The sequence below is a fragment of the Danio rerio genome, chromosome 24, assembly GCF_049306965.1.
Source record: "Danio rerio strain Tuebingen ecotype United States chromosome 24, GRCz12tu, whole genome shotgun sequence".
NCBI lineage: Eukaryota > Metazoa > Chordata > Actinopteri > Cypriniformes > Danionidae > Danio > Danio rerio.
This window is the reverse complement of record NC_133199.1, coordinates 11,944,035-11,965,165: the sequence shown is the minus strand read 5'-3', so window position 1 is coordinate 11,965,165 and position 21,131 is coordinate 11,944,035. Positions and strand designations below refer to the sequence as shown.

General features: G+C 37.5%; 1 protein-coding gene and 1 long non-coding RNA gene across 3 annotated transcripts in view; one reads left to right on the top strand and one right to left on the bottom strand.

The window, feature by feature from the left end:
* The window catches only part of gli3 (GLI family zinc finger 3), a 295,055-nt gene that overhangs the window by 217,094 nt on the left and 56,830 nt on the right, over positions 1-21,131 (top strand).
* On the bottom strand, positions 7,491-10,610 carry LOC101884290 (uncharacterized). The gene is made up of 7 exons (XR_011008588.2): positions 10,549-10,610; positions 9,737-9,838; positions 8,824-8,907; positions 8,430-8,691; positions 8,071-8,264; positions 7,839-7,991; positions 7,491-7,644 (listed from the first exon to the last, which is right to left on the bottom strand). It is a non-coding gene; the product is annotated as an uncharacterized lncRNA (long non-coding RNA).

The window sequence follows — 21,131 nt, the reverse complement described above, 5'->3', positions numbered from 1 at the left end:
TAAAAAAATGCAGTTATTTATTCTAAATATGTAGTTTTATACTTTACTAAAGTACTGTGAATGTACAATGTGGATAAATAGCATGCAATATCAGCAAATATATTAGCAAACTGTTTAGATAATTAAAATGAAAAGCTATTATAAAGAAATCAAGTTATCGAATCTTATTAACCTTTTCTTCACTGTATAACTGTTATTAAAGAGCTATGAATGAATCTCATTTATTTAGATTTTTCATTTGATTACATTAAATAACAGAGGTGTCACTAAAAATGCACACAACTAACGTTATAATGAAAGCATTCGATTGCTTTCCTAACAGTTTTGCTCATTTAGGACAAAATTACTTATTTAAAATTACTTGTGTTTAAAAAAAAAAAAAAATTAATTATGTGTATATGTCTATTCAAACACGCACCCAAAACCCAGACTTTTGCTCTGCTTTAAATTGCGTGTACAAAATACGTTTGGGAAACAGTGTCTATTTATCACTGCGAAGAGTGTCAACTAAAAGTCCCACACTGCTATATGACTGTTTTTAAGGCTGCATAGGAGGGGCAGCAACACCTGTAATAAAAAGGAAGGGAATCTTACCGTTTTTATATTTTTTTTCAAAGTGTTTTCATGCCAAAATAAAGCGAAAGCACAGAGCAGACTCACATTTAGGAGCAAGGGGCTGCCCCTGGTGGTTCGGCAGTATGGGTGGTGTATAGAGGAAGATCTGCTCTTTAGTGTTTACTGCCACCTTTCAGACTGAAAATACCAACACAATCTCATGGCAATTCGTAACTTTTTGATTTAGTGGCTAATTCGTTTGAATTTGTACGATCTAATTTGTACAATTTAGTACGATTTGCTCATCCCCCAATGACGGTTGGGTTTAGGGGTGGGGTTAGGTGCCACGCCTCCTTTTTAAAATCATACAATTTCGTTCAACTGAACTTGTACGAATTAACAACTAAACTGGCAAATTGTAAAATATTTACGGTTTCTTGTGAGATCAGGCTGGAAAATACAGGAGAATTACCAGAAAATATCTTTACGGGATGATAGTGGGATAGAACTGTAAAATATGGGAGAATCCTGTGAAAAACAGGATGGTATGACTAGTATTCTCTACACTTTCAAAAAAAAATGGTACAACGTTGTACTAAAGAAGGTATACACTCTTGTCACTGAGGCAGTATCTTTTTATGGAACAGAATTATACCTTAAGGCAAAGAAACTAATTTGTACCATTGCAGTTTGTACCATTAAGGACATGATTTGTACCACAGGAAACCAAAATGTACCTTTGATTTTTAAAACTTGCAGATACAATATTGTACCTTCATCAAAGGTACAAATCTGATCCATTAAGGTACAATAACAGGAACAAGACACTTTGTACCTTAACAATGTCTAATGTGTTTCTTCAAGAACTATTTAAAAGCATTTTGCTTCATCCAAATGCTTTATCAATTTATTTTCAGTAAATTTAAAACTTTAAATACATTTTTAAACTGTATTTTTTTATTGTGTAAATGCATCTTTTCATTGACAATAAAGAATAATAAATATTTATAAATAATAATAATAATAATATTCTAAAGATCTATTTTTTGCTTAACATTTCACATCACTGTTACACAATGTTACAGAAATGCATTTTCCCATGTACAAAAAAATAATAATAATAAATCTCCAATGTTTATACAATACCTTTATGATCACTTAAAAGTAAATTTAATTTACTTAATTTTTAAATAGAAATAAAATTGTGCAAAAGGTTTGTAACAAGATATGCACAATGTTTGATTAGTTTTAAAATACTAAAATGTCTGCATAAACTCTTTGCATATGCAGGATGTTTTCCAGCTCACATGCGTAGTGAAAAGCAAACGCCAAAAGCTGCGGATATCAATAATGAAAATGTATTTATCAGAAAATGCTAACCACATGTTCATTAAAAATGCCTTAAATATTTAGTTTACAATACCCATAGTTTTGTTTTACCAGTTGTTTTGTATTATAGATCTTAATAATTAATGTTTGAGTTTTTTAAACATGCATTTAATGATGATTCTTTTAATATAGAACTTATTCATAAAATCACTTTGCCTTTCCAGTAATATTTATTTTCATAGATATTGTATAAATAAAGGAGTTGTCCAACACTTATGTATCTTTTTATGAAAACAATTGTGTTCCTTTATTTCAGTTGTACCATAAAAAATGCAGAACAGTATCATAAGAGATATTTTCTGTACCATATAAGGTACAACTTTTACAAAGGTACAAAACATTCCTAACAGAACATTATTTGTACCACTGTGTTGTAACGATCTGACTGGGTAGGGGTGCCAACTTATACATTTATAAGTAAAAATAAAAAATTATGTTTATAAAGTCAGTGCTATGTGGGATACACTATTAGTGCAATAACCCTAGTAACCTCTTATAGAACTAAAGACAAAACAAATCAGACAGATCTAAACCAGTTTAAATTGTATTCTAATATTATTCAATTTGGTCTCCTTACAACCTCAAATTACCACTGTATACATATTTTACAATCATACAAAAGCTGTCAAAAGCAACTGAGTGGGACCAAATCTGCGGATATTAGACGCATCATGGTATTTACCAAAATGGAAACGACTTTTGAAAACTGTTCATTTATATTTACAAACTTGTAACGGTCAGTTTAGTATGACTTAAACCATTGTAGAGCCTGTCCCTGGACACCTGAAGAATTTTAAGTGATCTGATATTGTGGTCGATGGTGTCAAATGCAGAACTGAGATCAAGTAAAACTAATAACGAGATGCAGCTTCTGTCAGCAACTAAGAGTAAATCGTTGGTTATTTTCACTAACAGTTTTTGTGATGAGGAAACTTGACTGAAACACTTCAAAAACACTGTTCATCTGCAGAAAGGAGCATTATTGGGCTTAAATTACTTTTCTAGTATTTTAGACATAAATGAAAGATTTTAAATAGGTCTATAATTAGCTAGATTGCTGGGGTCCGATGTGGTTTCTGAATAGAAGGTTTAGTAACAGCTAGCTTAAAAGCATTATAAACATGGCCTAAAGATAAAGAAGAGTTGAGAATGTTAGGAAGTTCTCCCACTACAGGTAATAACCCTTTCAGTAATATTGTTGAATTTGGGTCTAACATACATGTAATTGGTTTAGACATATTTAAAAGTTAATCTAGCTCTTCCTGTTCTATAATTTTCAAGCACTGTAGATTATTTTGATTTAGTGGAAAGTTTTATGAATCTGAATTATAAGGTAGTGCAGAAAGTTTAACATCTTACATTTTCTGTCTTAAGTCCCTTTAAAAAAAAACACTGCAGTTTTTTAAAGAATACTGCCATTTTAGTTAATTTATAAAAAGGGCAGTTTTTTGGACACAAAAAAACTGCATTATTTAGGTATATTGCAGTATTACTGCAATACAACTGAAATACTATAATACAACCAACTGCAGTACATCTACTGCTATACAACTGAATTACTACTACAGTACAACTACTGCAATAGTTCTGAAGTAGTACAACAACAACTACTACAGGTACTACTTTTCCTGCTCGTTGGACAATAGCTTCCAAATGAGGTTTCAGTACTTCAGTTGTTTTGCTGAAGTACGTCCACAGTATATGGTATTGCATCTTTATTAGTATAACTAACAACAGAAACACATCTATAATACTGCAATACATAATAAAACTAAAGTGCACTTTTAATACTTTAATACTTACCTAGTTGCAATATATTATATAACATTTTACTATTTTGTCCTTCCAAGTTTATTTAATATATAAACTAGATTATTTTCATTATAAACTAGAAGTTCCAAGAGTTCAGTCAAAGCAGGGTGAATCGGCTTTTAGCCACTATGCCCCTCGCTGCTGGAATCAGCTTCCAGAAATGATCAGATGTGCTCCAACATTAGGCACATTCAAATCAAGACTGAAAACACATCTGTTTAGCTGTGCCTTTACTGAATGAGCACTGTGCTGCATCCGACAGATTGCATCATGTTTTTACGCATTTTTATTATTTGTTTTTATTTTTATTTTACTTGTTTCTTTTATTCTTGTTTATGTAAAGCACTTTGAATTGCCATTGTGTATGAAATGTGTTATATAAATAAACTTGCCTCGCCTTGCCTTGCCTAATGTTACTGCAGATTTTACTGCTGTTGCATTAAATTTTGCCACAGTTATCCTTGTATATAGGCTATTGCTGCTGTACTGTTCAGTTCACTGCAGATATTTTATATTATGTGTTTCTATTTAAAAATAATAATAATAATAATCATTTAAAAATTACTTAAAGAAAATAACATCCCAGAAAAAAAAGTACAAAATATTCTTGCAAGATGTGGAAGAACAAACCTCTTGGTTACACAAGTGCAGTGTTCTTACCACACCACTAGCAAATTAGACTACAGCAGCACAAGTGCAATAAAGTCAGAGTTTATTTGTATTTACTTTAGTTAACAGCAACTTGTACTGCTGTTGAACTTTATTGTACTGTATTTGAACTGTGTTTATACTTGAGTGCATTGCAATTTTGTAATTGTACCTAATTTTACTGCAGTTATACTTCATATACTGCTGTTGTACTGTAGTTATACTGCAGTTTTACTTCAGTTTTCTGCAGTTATTTTTTGTACGTGGCCTTCTATTTTATTACAAAAAAAAAAATAAAAAAAACATTACTAATTTGCGGTGGGACATTTTGTTCCACAGATGACAGATTATTTGTTAATTTAGCAATGGTGTTTAATAAAAATCTAGGATTGTTATCATCATTTTCTATCAGTTTGTAGAGGTGCTCAGCCATGATGGATTTTAGAGCCCTCCTGTGGCTGGACATACTGTCTTTGTACCCAATTCTAAAGACCTCTAAATTATTATTATTTTTTTTGTTCCACGTACGTTCCAGGGCACACTGTAAAAAATTTTAAGCCAGTTCAACAAAAAAAATCTTAGTACTAATTTCCTTCTGTTTTTTCTTGTTTACTCAACTTTTGAAAACATCAGCTACACTGACTGAAAATAATTTGTCAGTGAAACAAAAAATGTCTAGTTGAGTCAACTTAACATTAGTAGTTTTCTGGAAACCTGCACCTGCAGCACAACAAATATTTTTAAGTTGTGCAAACTGAAAATTTCTTGTCTGCAGGACTGAAATGACAGAAGTTGAGTGAACAAGAAAATACAAAAGGAAATTAGTACTAAGAAATTATATGTTACCAGAGCAAAAGTTGTGTTAACTGAACATTTCTTGTCTGGATGGCCTGAAATGACAGAAGTTGAGTGAACAAGAAAATACAAAAGGAAATTAGTACTAAGAAATTATATGTTACCAGAGCAAAAGTTGTGTTAACTGAACATTTCTTGTCTGGATGGCCAAAAATGACAGAAGTTGAGAGAACAAGAAAATACAAAAGGAAATTAGTACTAAGAAATTATATGTTATCCGAGCAAACACACATGGCTCTGTTTTTTTAAGTTGTGCTGACTGAACATTTCTTGTCTGAATGGTCTGAAACTACAGAAGTTGAATGAACCAAAAAATACAATTGGAAATTAGTACTAATAAATAAAATGTTATCGGAGTAAACACACATGGCAAAAAAAGACATACATTTTACCAAAACATTCATTTTCTTGCGGTTCTTCACTAAAGTACAAAAACAAGGTAGTGTATCTGTAAAAAAAAACAAAAAAAACAAACAAACACTAAGTCAAATTAATCACATGAAAAGGAAACACAATTATATTAAATATATAACAATTACAGCACATCTCTGAGACTACCTAACACTATCAATTTTAATAACCTTAGAATATCCCATAAATTATTCACAACACCCTGCTGAAAAAACAGCGTAAGCTGGTAAGGTATGTTTTGATGCTGGTCTCAATGCTGATTTTGCTTGTCTCAATGCTGGTCTTGCTGGTTTCAGTGCTGGTTTTGCTGGTCTAAGTGCTGCTCCTGACCAGCATTGAGACCAGCAAGACCAACATTGAAACCAGCATTAGGACCAGCATTAAGACCAGCAAAACCAGCATTTAGACCAGCAAAACCAGCATTAAAACAAGCAAGACCAGCATACCAGCATCAAAACATATACCTTCCCAGCATAAGCTGTTTTTTTTTTTTGTTTTTTTTTCCAGCAGGGCAATTAGAGCAATAAATCTGAATTACTAGTTGCCTTGAGATATAAATCTTAGTATTTGTTGTAATTCATTTCAAAATCTATACTTGCATAATTACGTTTTGTGCTGGTACCTTGGCTGGTCATGGATAAATATGATATTAAAACTGCCAGTAAAGGATCTTACTTTAGTAATAAGTGTTCCACTGTATACACCTTCAGTTAAAAATGAACGATTTATTACTATTATTTTGGTTTTGATTTGATTTTGTTTGCTTAATATAATAATAAGCAGTTGGAATATACGCGCTGTCACTTTAAGAGCCACCCTAGATAGTAAAATACACTTGGACTAGTTCCAGCTAGATTCGCTGCCGCATCCGAGCCAGAATCGGCCCGCGAGTAATGTGCGCTGCAGCCCGGAGCTGGCGCAACTCAATATACCTTGATATAAAACCTTTTGGTTATATTGGTACTTGATACATGGTATTACAACCATTTGAATTTATATACCAGCAAACGCAAGCTATAATGTAAAGGCAAAGTGTAGGCACTGCATTCAACCTTTGAATAAAATGCAAACAGCATACATATCCAATAACAAAAATTATCAAACAAAGGACAAAATAAATAATAATAATAAACATTTATTGATTGCAATAAACAAATAATACTAAACTTGAATAAAATATTTTGTAGTGCACAAGTAATAATAAAACTACACAATAAAGAAACACAGGAAGATTTAAAGACAAAATCTGAAATTGCACACATACACAGAAGTTTTTAAAACAACCCTGTTTTCCCAATAGACTTGAATTAAAAAATTGTACAAGACATATCTTAAAACAGCTCAATTTTATATAAACCTGAATATAGAAACCAATTTAAGATATAGCAAGAATCATCTTACAAATACCCATGACAATATGTAAAATATACAAGTCAAAATTGTAAAAAGAACTGCAGAATTCTTAAGAAACATTTTTAATAAATGTAATAAATAAAACATAATAATACATTTAAATGAGTGAGATGATTATATATATATATATATATATATATATATATATATATATATATATATATATATATATATATATATAATTTGACTTGTATATCTTTATATGTCTTGTGCAATTTTTTATTAATATTTTTATTATATTATGTTAATTAAAAATGTATTAAGATGCTTTTTCAGAATTTAGCATATTGTCATTTTTTATATATATATATATATATATATATATATATATATATATATAATTGGAAATAAAAGAAACAAATTACCCAAGTATCAGGGAACATCTTAATACACTTAAAATGTTGTTTAAAAAATAAATTATTGATGTAGACATTTGACACATTAGCTTTCTCTTCTTCCCTCCTTCCTCCAGCCCTGTCAGGAGCACGTTGTAGCCACCTTGTAATGCATTTTTCCACTTCTTTATCAGTGGTGTGGTATGGACATTTCTCCTCACTACATCTGTGATTAAAAGATAAACAAACAATTAGTAGTGAAAAAGTACAAATGAAAAAAGAAAGATGCTTGCTCTCATATAAGTACAACCTAAATGGGACTATATATAGATGTTTTGTTCCTTTGATTAATGATTCAAAGAAATACACAGATGTAACTGCCCCTAATTGTACTGAAATGTATATTTAAAACCAACTTACTGACTAGACAGTCCTAAGGGAGAGTGCATGAAAGGCCACATTTTGGTTTGCCCTGCTCCAGTTAATTTGTTCAGCCAAAAAGTGAGCCAAAAGCTTTCCCGGGACACACCAAACTGCTTAGTGGAAAACACCCATGATTCCAAAGTAGGCTACCTACGAAGCAAAAAAAAACACATAAATAAATAAATAAATAAATAAACATAAAACACTTAGAAATAAGCAAGAAACTTACCAGTTTCTTCATTTGTTCGGGCTGCTCGTTTAGTTGATTTTCAAGTTTTTACAAATCAAATTGGACAAAGAAAGGTCAAATGTGTTTACATCTGGAATTTCATCACGTCTGTTTTGGTTTTGCTGATTTGTGAGAATCAGGCACAGTTGCTGCTTTATGACGTAACATGATTTTAAAACTTTTTTTCAGTCGTGCTAAAAAAGAAAAATAACAAATTAGTATAAATCAACCTGTTGCTTATTCTCATGCAACTTGTGTAAATACAACAGTGGGTTAGACACTGCTGATATTCTCTAGTTGATCTTTACTTTCTAGCTGCATTAAGCCATTACAAATTTAGTGATGTCTTGAATTCTTACAAAGACATGACGAGTTGCAATAAGTTGTCTTGATCTCGGACTGCACTTGAACAAGGACTGTAAATGTTCATAGGTGTACTGGAATGTACAGCATCTGTGCATCTTGATGGTGTTCTTAAGGATCCTGCCATAGTCATTGGTGGTGATGGTACTTGTGGTGCTGCATCAATTTCTGAAATCTTCATATCAGTTTTTTATCCAGCCTCTTTGTTCCAAATACTTTTTCTTCATCACGTTCACTATAGTTGTGTCTTTAATGCCCCTTGATCAGATACATTTACAAAACAAAACATTATTTTAGTATAGTGCAGGGCACTAGATCAATGACAATGGCAGTGTAATAGATCAATGACATAATGTTGACAGTATGTGTTTAAAATAATTGCAAACAAACCTGTTCTTTCTTTAGGTGTATGACGGGCAATCACCGTCCTCATCTGTCTGCAAGCCAAGCTGAGTCGAGCTTCCTCATGTGTGTCTATAATAAAACATCACATTGTTGTTAACCTCCCCCAAAAAGTTAAAATCCTGAAATACTATCAAAGTTAATTAATGGCTATAATACCTATGGTGTAAATAATCAGCTCACTGAAGGTTGCACAGGATTTATTCAGAGATTCATGCAGAGTGACAGCCTTATGAATCTTAGACATAGATTTGTAAGATGGCCAAGCACATGCATTATTCTGTACCCATGAAGATTAACCTACCATTGTGGAAAATGTTTGATGATGATGATAGCCAATAACAATAAACCATTTCAGCTGTTTGTGAAGCAATTAGTAATGTAAAGTCTGAAAAGCTCAATCTATGTTGAAAATGTATCAGCAGTTTACAGGTTATAATGGACTTTAATCACCCAACTATAACATGCCTATTCACATGTTCATAAGAATGTGCTATTGGTCTCTGTGATGTGCTACAAAATGACCTCACTAACCTTTGTTAAACAAGAACAGTAAGACTTAACCGAAAAAATATTCATTTATACCCATTCATTTAAATCAGAAAGTATAACTGTCAATAACCAAAAAATAAAACCCATCAAAATCTGCTTTAAGAAATTTAGTTTTATATGTGCAAATTACAACTTGAACATAAGATATAATTGATTCACATAGGCTAACACATATAAATTAAAGCACATACTAATATATTTCTCTTAATAATAGAATGATAATTTAAAGAGAACAGTAAACGATCACTGATGCACTGCATAAACAAGTTAAACAATAACCTAACACTGTGAAAATGTTTTAAGCATTAAATTCGCAAAGTATACAGTATACAAGCAGCAAAAACCTTACCTTTCTGACTGGAATCCACTGTTTTGAAACGCCAAACTTCTTTTTCTTCTTGTGATCATCATAGCGGTTGGCAACCAGCTTTTGGAACATTACCGCCACCGTCTGGATTGGAGTTTGGACCAAGAGTTGACTCACGCATGTGTTTCTTATGAAACCAAACTTCTGCTTAAAAAACAGTCTGCATGGAAGCGTGCCATCTCGAAAATAAGCGCATTTTACACTGTTTTCCCTAGATGATATATATAATCCATTTATAAATAATATTGTTTTGTTTGCATCTAAACATTGCGACCATCCACACTAAATGTTTTTATTATTTTGTTGCTGTTGTACCATATATATTTTCTCAAATTATCATTAAACGTGGAGCTAACAAATTACTAGATAAAATAAGAATTTAATCGGTTGTCATTAGTTACACAAGCCGAGTCCTTATACGAGCCGAGACAGACTCGGGCCAGATAGGGTTAACAGGAATCTGGGCAGTGTTTACAACTGCATCACAAACGCATGTGCGCGAGCGAGCTGCGGGCCACACTCCGCCCGTATAACACTCGTTGATGCCGAGTCGGAGCCGGAGGCGCCGAAGAGCAGCCGAGCTCGGGCCGATTACTTTCTGCTACCCGGGGCATGGATATGATTTACGGCAACACAAATATTCATTCACTCTTATCACATAACAAAGAGAGATTATGTGAATAATCACTAAGCGCCGCATCTGCACACATTTTTGCGCGTATATGATGAACATTTAGGAGGACAAATTTAGATGAAGTGTCTTAAACAAAGAACTACAATCTTTGCACACTTACTATTAAGATTGCTCTTCCATGGCTTGCCTCTTTCCTCACCGAAGTACAATGCTTCCAGTTTCTCCCGCCTGAGACGTTGACGTTACGTAAGCGCAACCATCATAACGAGGGCGTGGTTTAGCTCAGGACAGAATGATGCTATATATCGTCCTTTGAGAAACATATTTTTGAGTGCGTGGTTTATTTTTAAATATTGGAATATCAAAGTATGCCTTTCTTTTTTTTAAAGGGTAATGAATAAACACGAGATGATAATGTGTGTGCAAGCTTATTTCTGCAAATGTGCACCAAATAAAGTTAAACTGCAAATGAAAAGTTTCAAATAAAGTTACTATAAGTATTGTAGTGTTTTTTGTTGTTTTAATAACAATGTGAAGAATAACGATATTTATTATTGTATTAATAATAATAATAATAATAATAGCATTTTCACTCAGCATTTACTTTTTAATACAAACCATGAAAGGTTCTATACTCATTCATTCATTTTCTTGTTGGCTTAGTCCCTTTATTAATCTGGGGTCGCCACAGCGGAATGAACCGCCAACTTATCCAGCAGGTTTTTACGCAGCGGATGCCCTTCCAGCCCCAACCCATCTCTGGGAAAAGGTTCTATACTGCCATTGATAATTTTTTTAGAATATTTAACATGTTTGAAACCTTTTCAATCAACAAAAGGTTATGCTACTTGTATATTCATTGCATTAAAAAAGTCAGAGATTGACTTAACACAAAAAAACAAGTTGGCAGATGCTTTTTTGAATGAACTAGCAAAGTGTTGCTCACAAAACTCATCTTTTTAACTTAATGAATAAAATCTTTGTTTAAGTTGATTGAATGTGTTAAATGTAGTTGTACAGACTTTTTTACAGATTTTTGCTGAACCAACAAAAAAAATCAAGCAATTTCAACATTTGTCAAGTTGGATTTTTTACAGTGCACGATTTTCTGTTTTGAGAGCAAAACCAAAGCATCCTAGAGATGTTGCCAAAGTTTTTCAAGATTTTGTTTTTATCCCAAACACACCAGTTACTCCACCTTAGGAGTCCTTAAGGCTGATTTATACTTCTGCGTCAAACACCGGAGTGGCCGTGGCCGTCGCCATCACTGACGTGCACCTCTCAAAAAATGTAACTACACGTCGCAACAACGCGTAGCGCAAGCCCTGTGATTGGTCGGCTTGGTAGCGCTGACGAGTCGGGGCGTGACCGAGAGCCGCGCGAATGGCGTGAACCCAATGTAGCGATTGTTTACAAGTGTGGAGTCCCGTGAAGGAGCTCCGGATGGAAAGTTTTGTTTTGTGTTTACCTCATAGTTAAAGTTGCTGCATGTCCGCCGGTTCCTGCCTCAAAATAAGCAAGTTTGAGCCACTTGTACATCCCGGAAGTGTTCAGGAAAAGCAAAAAAGCAGCGAAGAAACTCGACTAAATGCACAGCCATACACGTTGCCTGCGCCATGGGTTACGCCGGTCACTTGACGCAGAAGTATAAATCAGGCTTTAGTCCTCAGTCCTAGCCTGAATTTTTACTTCCACAGTGCTGTAACAGTGTCACAATTACCAGCAATCTAGGCTTGTAGATCGCTGGGAATCATTCATTTTCACTAAGACTACAATCCCAACACCATATGGACTACAAAACAGTAGTATGTGTGTGTGTGTGTGTGTGTGTGGTCATGCACCTGTTCCGGCTTTCCACTGTTAACACACACTTACAAACATACAAGTAAAACTCATCATTCATTCATTACCTGGATTATAAAGACACATGCACAAACAAACACACACGCACACACGCACACACACACACACACACACACACACACACACACACACACACACACCAACACACACACACACACACACACACACAACCTATACATAAAATGAATAAATTTAACATAGACTATCTGCACACTTTACCAGTACAAAAATATGGACAAATTTAACCGACCATCTCTTTTGTTAATTATCCTTTAATCTTATTTCTTTTTATTATTTATTGAAGTTATTTTCTTATTAAAAGAAAGCAACACAAATTTGTCTATACAGTAGCCGCATTTCCACTGTCGGGCCAGTGCAAGCCAGGGCTATAATCAGACCGGGGCCTGGCCGGGCCAATTGCCCAGGAAGTTGAACAGTGAGGCCAAAATCATGTCGCATTTCCACTGTCGGGCAAGAAGCTTGCAGCGCATTACGCAAACCTCGCCCCCAGAACGTCCCCCGAATCAAAAGGTCACACAACCCGCCCACTTCAGCGGGAATCAGGCAGGTAAAGCGTAGCATCGCATCATCATGAAACAATTCAAATAAAGACATCCGAACAAACAAATGACCTATTACTGTTCAGCACTACATTATATGTCTATACACAGAGATCTGTGTGTTCTCATTCATCATATTCATTTACTCGCCGACCGACTGTTGGTATCGAAATCGAGTGGTCTCGCCACATACCGAGGGACCCAGCGCAGTGAGCGCACCAATCCATAATATAAAACCAACAGAAATTCTCTGTTAATAAAGACAGAAAAATGAAAATAAAAAATAAAATGTATTTTATTACATCCTCGTTTTGATAGACGCCATCAAACATGGAGCCCAAATGCTCCGGAAAGACCTAAACATTAATTTTTTTTCCCTTAAGGCTATATGACACTTAATAGGTGATTCCCCTTAATTTAAGGATATTTAAGGAAAGTGGTAAGTATTTCAGCACATAAGAGCAAATAATGAAATATAGCCTATGTTTCATTGCACTCAGCAGCTATCCACTAATAAAGCTCTTCATACATTTAAGAAAAAAAGATAGCCCAGCCTACAGAAAAAAGGTCGCCTAGTTTTTGCTTTCATTCACCCAAAAAATGCTCAGTTTGCATGATTTGATTAATATCATCATATACAAATAATAAATAATATTTCAAACCTTCTTCTGTGTTTATTGTTTTTAGAAAATATCTAAAATCGTTTTTTTTTCAGATAGACCTTTGCTTTAAAACGATTTGATTTATGTAGGCCATTGTATATACCTAAATTGATTTAGCTTTTGTTTGTTTTATATTGGTTTATTTATTTAATGTGATTTTATTATATCCGATATTTGTAATTCTTTAAATTATTTCAATATAGCTTAGGCTTTTTTATAAAGATATGACACTATTGATTTGAGCCTACAAAAGTGGACATGAAATTTGTAAAGTTTCATGTCTTTCTGTTGTGTTTATATTGTGTATTATCTCCAAAATAAATAAAAAGAAAAAAGCTGTGCGGCATCAACAGAGCTGTGAAGGGAGCGCTCTTTTGTTCGGTCTCACACACACATACAGGCATCTAAACATGCACAAACACACCTTTTAAACTTGATAAAAACTCTTGACAACCTTTGCCGGCCACTGGCCCCAAAAAAGCCTTGATTTGGCCTGATTAGGCCCCGGAAGTGATAGTGGAAACACGACTGGCCTTGGCTCGCCCTGACTCGCTCGCTTTAGACGTGATAGTGGAAACGCGGCTAGTGTTGTCCACCTAAGTGTTGTTGTTGTTTTTTTGTGTGTGCTGCAAAATCAAGTTTGCATGAGTGCTAAAACATTGAGCTGTGAGCACTTTTCCAACTGTCAAAGCTTTTAAAATGTACACTTAGTGTACGTAACACAAATATTTTATTTCACCCACTTGTTATTCAGTCATTTTATTTTTATATAACATTGCAAAGATTTATTTTTCATTTGATGATGCCACTTTAATTGTCATTCCAAAGAGATTTACAAAGCAGAAATAGTCCTTCATTTAGATGTGGTCACAAGACTGCATGAAGTTGAGTGAATTTATTTACGTTTACATTTATTAACGTTCATTAACATACAAAACAATTATTTCTTCACTCTTTTCTGTTTGTTCAGACTACTCATTTAAAATTAGCTGGAAGAACACAATTCTAGAGTTTTTAATTGTAAACTTAATTGTTTTATTATCAATTTACTTACATTTGTAAAAAATAAATAAATAAAATTAAGTTAAATTTCTTCCTTTATGTTGCTCCAACACAAAACCCAGCATTTTTTACAGTGTATGTGCCTGAATAATAAGATATATAAATGTTAATTTGAATAGTTTGTTAATCATTTACTTACTCATTCTAATTATCTTAAAAACTACCAAGATACTACTACACCATCAGTAGGTATTACACCAACAATAAATAGTTTGTAAATAATGCAAGTGTTAATTTAATAATGAAACATAATCATTAACAAAATATGCAAATACAATCATTAAGCACACTATACCTGTGCTTATTAGTCAAGAATACTGTCACGACCGGGTCTTGAACCCGGGTCTCTGGTGTGGAAACCGATGTGTATACCACTAAGCCACAGAGGAAGTTGTGTTGGACCCAAACGAAAACACTCCAAGAGGGATTCCGGAAAACAAGGATTTATTAAAAAAAATATCAACTTAGGTTCTTCTCAAAAATGAGGTAGCAAAACAGACAACTTAGGTTCTTCTCAGAATGAGGTATACAAAATACTCTAACAGTATAATAAACATGTAAAGAAAACTCCACGAGGGGAGAAAACAAACAGATAATTAATGCAGTCAGCAACAAGGAAAATAAAACACTCTTACTAGATGTAGCTCAGGAGATCAAGGGAAACGCAAGGCAAGTTCACCAGAGATGACTCAAACACCGAGTGAGGAACACAGACAAAGTGACAACTTAAATACACTGGCTGGAACAAGTCACAGGTGATCTAAATTAAGTAAACAAGAACACATGAGGAAGAACAAATACAGAGGGGAAACACGGGGACCTCTAGGGGAATGGAGACAAACTGCAGGATGGTGACAGGACCCCCTCCTTTAGGAACGGCTCCTGACGTTCCTACCAGAACACCCTGGCCTCTGGGTATGAAACTCCCGGATTAAACTAGGGTCCAAGATGTCTTTGGCAGGAATCCAGGAGCGCTCCTCTGGCCCGTAGCCCTCCCAGTCAACCAGATACTGAAGTGAGTTCTGGACCCTCCTGGAATCCAGTATCCGGTGGACCGTGTAGGCTGGCTGGCCGTCAATGATCCTGGGAGGTGGAGGGGGTCTGCGAGGGGGGGCAAAGGGAGAAGACAAGACAGGTTTTAATAAAGAGACATGAAATGTGGGATTAATTCTAAGTGAACGAGGAAGATACAAACGATAAGAAACAGGGTTAACTTTCCTGGCTATTCTAAATGGCCCTATGAACCTCTGGGACAATTTTCTCGACTCAACCCGGAGTGGAAGGTTCTTAGTGGCCAACCAGACTCTCTGGCCAACCCGGAAAGTAGGAGGCCTTCGACGACGGCGATTAGCCTGATGTTGGTATCTCAGGGAGGTTCGAAGGAGAGCGCTTCTAGCTCTCCTCCAGGTTCGTCGACAGCGTCGAACAAAGTGCTGGGCTGAGGGAACTCCCACCTGGACCTCTTTCTCAGGAAACAATGGAGGGGAATAACCAAATTGGCATTCAAAAGGGGAAAGTCCGGTGGCTGAGGACTTGAGGGTGTTGTGGGCATATTCAGCCCACATTATGTAAGATGACCAAGTGGTGGGGTTATTGGCTGCCATGCACCGTAGAGTGGTTTCCAAATCTTGGTTAACTCGTTCTGTCTGACCATTAGACTCAGGATGGAACCCGGATGATAGGCTGGCAGTGGTTCCGAAGAGTCTGCAAAAAGCCCCCCAGAATCTGGACAGAAATTGTGGACCTCGGTCAGAAACAATGTCTTGGGGAATGCCAAAAACTCTGAAAACATGGCTTATTATGAGCTCAGCAGTCTCTTTAGCCGATGGCAACTTGGGCAGAGGAATGAACCGGGCAGCCTTGGAAAATCGGTCCACCACAACCAATATGACCGTGTTGCCCTGGGAGAGTGGAAGTCCTGTAATGAAATCCAGGGAAAGGTGTGACCAAGGCCTGTGGGGAACAGGTAAGGGATGGAGCAGTCCCTGAGGTCGCTGGTGTGATGATTTTCCCTGACAACATACTTGGCAGGCCTCCACATAACCTTTAACATCTTCCTTTATGGAAGGCCACCAAAAGCGACGTCGGAGGAATTCTAAAGTACGGGAACTACCTGGGTGGCAGGTCAATACAGACTCATGACCCCACTGCAAGACCTGAGCTCGCACTGCTCGAGGGACATATAGAGCCCCCAACGGTCCATTCCCTGGATCAGGTTCTTTGGTTTGAGCCTTACGGACCACTTGTTCCAGATCCCATCTGAGGGGGGCAACAATCCTTGAACTAGGAATAATAGAAGAAACAGGTTTTTCATGTGTCTCTGGAGAGTAGGCTCGGGACAAGGCATCAGGCTTAAAGTTCTTGGAACCGGGTCTATAAGTCAGGATGAACTGAAATCTGTTGAAAAACAGAGACCATCGAGCCTGCCGAGGGTTCAGTTGCTTGGCCTGCTGGAGATATTCTAGGTTCTTATGGTCTGTAAGTACCTGGAAAGGATGTCGAGCGCCCTCAAGCCAATGGCGCCATTCTTCCAAGGCCAACTTAACAGCAAGCAGCTCTCGGTCCCCCACGTGGTAGTTGCGCTCGGCATTAGACAGGCGACGTGACATGAAAGCACAGGGGTGTAGTTTTCCATCCTCATTCCTCTGTGATAAAATGGCTCCTACACCCACATCTGAGGCATCTACCTCTACCATAAAGGGTATGTCTGGATTAGGGATAGAGAGTATGGGAGCTGAGGTGAATCGATCCTTGAGATCCTGGAAGGCAGCCGCTGCTTTAGGACCCCATTCAATCTTGACTCCTCCTCCCTTTGTCAGTGCTGTCAAGGGAGCCACAACTGAGCTGAAATTCCTGATAAACTTCCTGTAAAAGTTTGCAAAGCCCACAAACCGTTGCACCTCTTTTACTGTGGTTGGAATAGGCCAGTTGAGAACAGCTTTAATCTTACTAGGGTCCATCTCCAGGTGACCAGGGGTGACAATGTACCCAAGAAACTTAGTCAGGGAAACATGAAACTCACATTTTTCTGGCTTGACAAAGAGATGGTTTTCAAGGAGTCTTTGGAGAACCCTGCTGACATGGCCCTCGTGCTCCTCCATGGACTTGGAAAATATAAGTATATCGTCCAGATAAACGAATACAAATATATTTAACATGTCTCGGAGGACGTCGTTGATAAGTGCCTGGAACACGGCAGGGGCATTGGTAAGGCCGAAAGGCATCACCAGGTATTCATAGTGGCCTGTGGGGGTGTTAAAAGCAGTCTTCCATTCATCTCCTTGCCGTATCCGCACCAGATGGTAGGCATTGCGAAGGTCGAGCTTGGTAAAAATGGAAGCTCCCTGCAGCAGCTCAAAGGCAGTAGCCATAAGAGGCAGGGGATATCGATTCCGAATGGTTATCTTGTTAAGACCTCGGTAATCGATACAAGGCCTAAGCCCCCCATCCTTCTTCCCCACAAAGAAGAAGCCAGCACCAGCAGGGGAAGTGGAGGCTCGGATGATGCCAGTTGCCAGGGACTCTTGGATGTAAGCATTCATAGCAGCCTGTTCAGGGGGAGATAGGGAGAAGACTCTGCCTCTAGGAGGAGAGGAACCGGGGAGAAGGTCAATTGCACAGTCGTATGGGCGGTGAGGTGGCAAAGAGGTGGCTCGAGACTTACTGAATACTGCCCTAAACTTATGATAGACAGCGGGAACTTGAGACAGATCTACAGAATCTTGAGGCTCGGGATGAGGGGCAGAGAGGCTATGGATAAAACAGGTGAAGTGACATGAAGGACTCCAATCTAGAATGGAACCAGTAGACCAGTTGATATGGGGATTATGTCTGTGCAACCAGGGATGACCTAGAATGACCGGATACTCGGGAGAGTCAATAAGGTAGAAAGTCTCCTCCTGCTGATGTTTAGCAATGGTAAGCTTCAGGGACTGAGTGGCCTCAGTTACTTTGCCGGGTTCAAGGGGTCTACCATCCAAAGCAGTTACTGACTGGGGATGAGGGAGAAGGTGGGTAGGAATCTTAAGTTTCTTGGCCAAGGAGAGATCTATGAAATTACCTGCGGCCCCTGAATCGATCATTGCCTGGACTGGGAACTGATGACTCTCCCAGGACAAAATAGCTTTGAGAGCTAGAACGGTGTTGGCAGGAGGAACTCTTATTTTCCCCATCACAGTCCTCCTGTAACTCGGTGGGGACCCTCGTTTCCCGATAGTTCTGGACAAGTGGATCGAAAATGACCAGACATACCACAGTAAAGGCATCGTCGCTCCCTCATCCGTCTGTCCCTTTCACTGGGAGAGAGTCTGGAACGACCTAGCTGCATATCTTCTGGAGGCTCGGGAGCTTGTTCATTGACTGGGAGAAGTCTGACTGGTGGCGCATGAACTGGAGATGCAGGTTTGTGAACAGGAGTTTGGGAATGGGATGCTCTGCCTCGAGTCATTCTCCGTTCTCTCAAGCGAATATCAAGGCGAATGGCCATATCAATAAGGGATTCTAGGTCTTTGGCTGGTTCCCGGGTGGCCATCTCATCTTGAATGGATTCAGCTAATCCGCCCAGAAAGCAGACTCTTAAGGCCTCGTCATTCCATCCACTACCTGCTGCAATAGTTCGAAATTCAATGGCGAAGTCTGCAGCGCTGCGAGGACCTTGACGGAGAGTAAGGAGACGTTTGGAAGCCTCCTGTCCACTAACTGGGTGATTGAACACCTTCTTGAATTCCTTCTCAAAGGCTGTGTATGACTGGCAATAACTAGGCTGGGACTCCCATGCCGCAGAGGCCCAAGACAATGCCTTGTCAGTCAGAAGGGTGATAATATAAGCGATCTTTGAGCGGTCAGTGGGAAAACTTGAGGGCTGAAGCTCAAAAGTGAGAGAGCACTGGGTGAGAAATCCCTGACAGGAACTAGGATCTCCAGAGAATGGCTTGGGGGGTGGAAGTCTGGGCTCTGCAGCAGCTACTGGAGCTATGGGAGGACTGTTGGTACTTAGGGGTGGTGCAGCAGGAGAAGCAGGAGAAGAAACCCCAGGAAGGCTTTGAAAGAGTTGCCGAATGGACGACGTGACATCAGCAAGGAGCTCTGAGTGTTTTGTCATCACCTCCTCTTGACGACGGAGAACCTCTTCATGACGCTGGAACGAAGCTTCATGACTGCCAATCACTGCCAACAGTTCTTTGGTACTGAGTGCCTCTGGGTCCATGTCTGACTCGGTGTTTCTGTCACGACCGGGTCTTGAACCCGGGTCTCTGGTGTGGAAACCGATGTGTATACCACTAAGCCACAGAGGAAGTTGTGTTGGACCCAAACGAAAACACTCCAAGAGGGATTCCGGAAAACAAGGATTTATTAAAAAAAATATCAACTTAGGTTCTTCTCAAAAATGAGGTAGCAAAACAGACAACTTAGGTTCTTCTCAGAATGAGGTATACAAAATACTCTAACAGTATAATAAACATGTAAAGAAAACTCCACGAGGGGAGAAAACAAACAGATAATTAATGCAGTCAGCAACAAGGAAAATAAAACACTCTTACTAGATGTAGCTCAGGAGATCAAGGGAAACGCAAGGCAAGTTCACCAGAGATGACTCAAACACCGAGTGAGGAACACAGACAAAGTGACAACTTAAATACACTGGCTGGAACAAGTCACAGGTGATCTAAATTAAGTAAACAAGAACACATGAGGAAGAACAAATACAGAGGGGAAACACGGGGACCTCTAGGGGAATGGAGACAAACTGCAGGATGGTGACAAATACAGCATTTGCAGCTGTATAGTTATAAACTGCATAATGTTTATTCAGTTAGATTTAATACTTAACAAATGATTAATTGACTATTTTCTAATAATTAATAAATGATTCACAGTGGGCAGCTATTATAAAGCGTTAACAAAATGAGTAATTAAGAAGAAACAGAACAGTAAGGGTTTCAAATAAAGATTATGACAAAAATCCATTTGGAAGTTTTTTTTTTTTTTTTTTTCCCCTATAACACTCACTTAAGTAAAATGGCTGTATATCTCTGTTCTACAAAGCTGAATAAAATGTTCAACTGTGCATCAGATTTAACATCTGAACACGATTATTGCGTTCCTTTTGGAAGTGCTCATTCCTATGCCCGAATCACTTCAAAGGGTTTACACTCCGAAGTGACTGCTTCAAAGGGATTAGAGCACAGGGATGAGCCTTTCCAAATGGAACACTGTGTGCGACAGTCAACTTCCTTGCACAAAGGATCATGGTGGCCCAAAGTGTCCATGAATTGTGTCCTTTGAAATCTTTGATTCTAAAGGGCCCTTTAAAGTGACTCGTTTTTTTGCACTTCACTTTGGAACAACACTTCAATGTGGTTGCCATTATAGTTTTCATTCTTTTGGAGGAGCCACAGAGGAGAGGTCAAACACTTAATCCAACCTTTTTTGGGCTTTTTTTCCCCAAACAGTGGTGGCATACACAGTGCAATTGTTGATGTTGTATGAGCTCATTATAGATTTTGTTTCCATCAGGAGAAGTCATATGGAAATTGTTGGTGCTATTATTGCCATGGCTCGTACGGTGTGAGAATAAATTGTGAGCTATGTCAAAT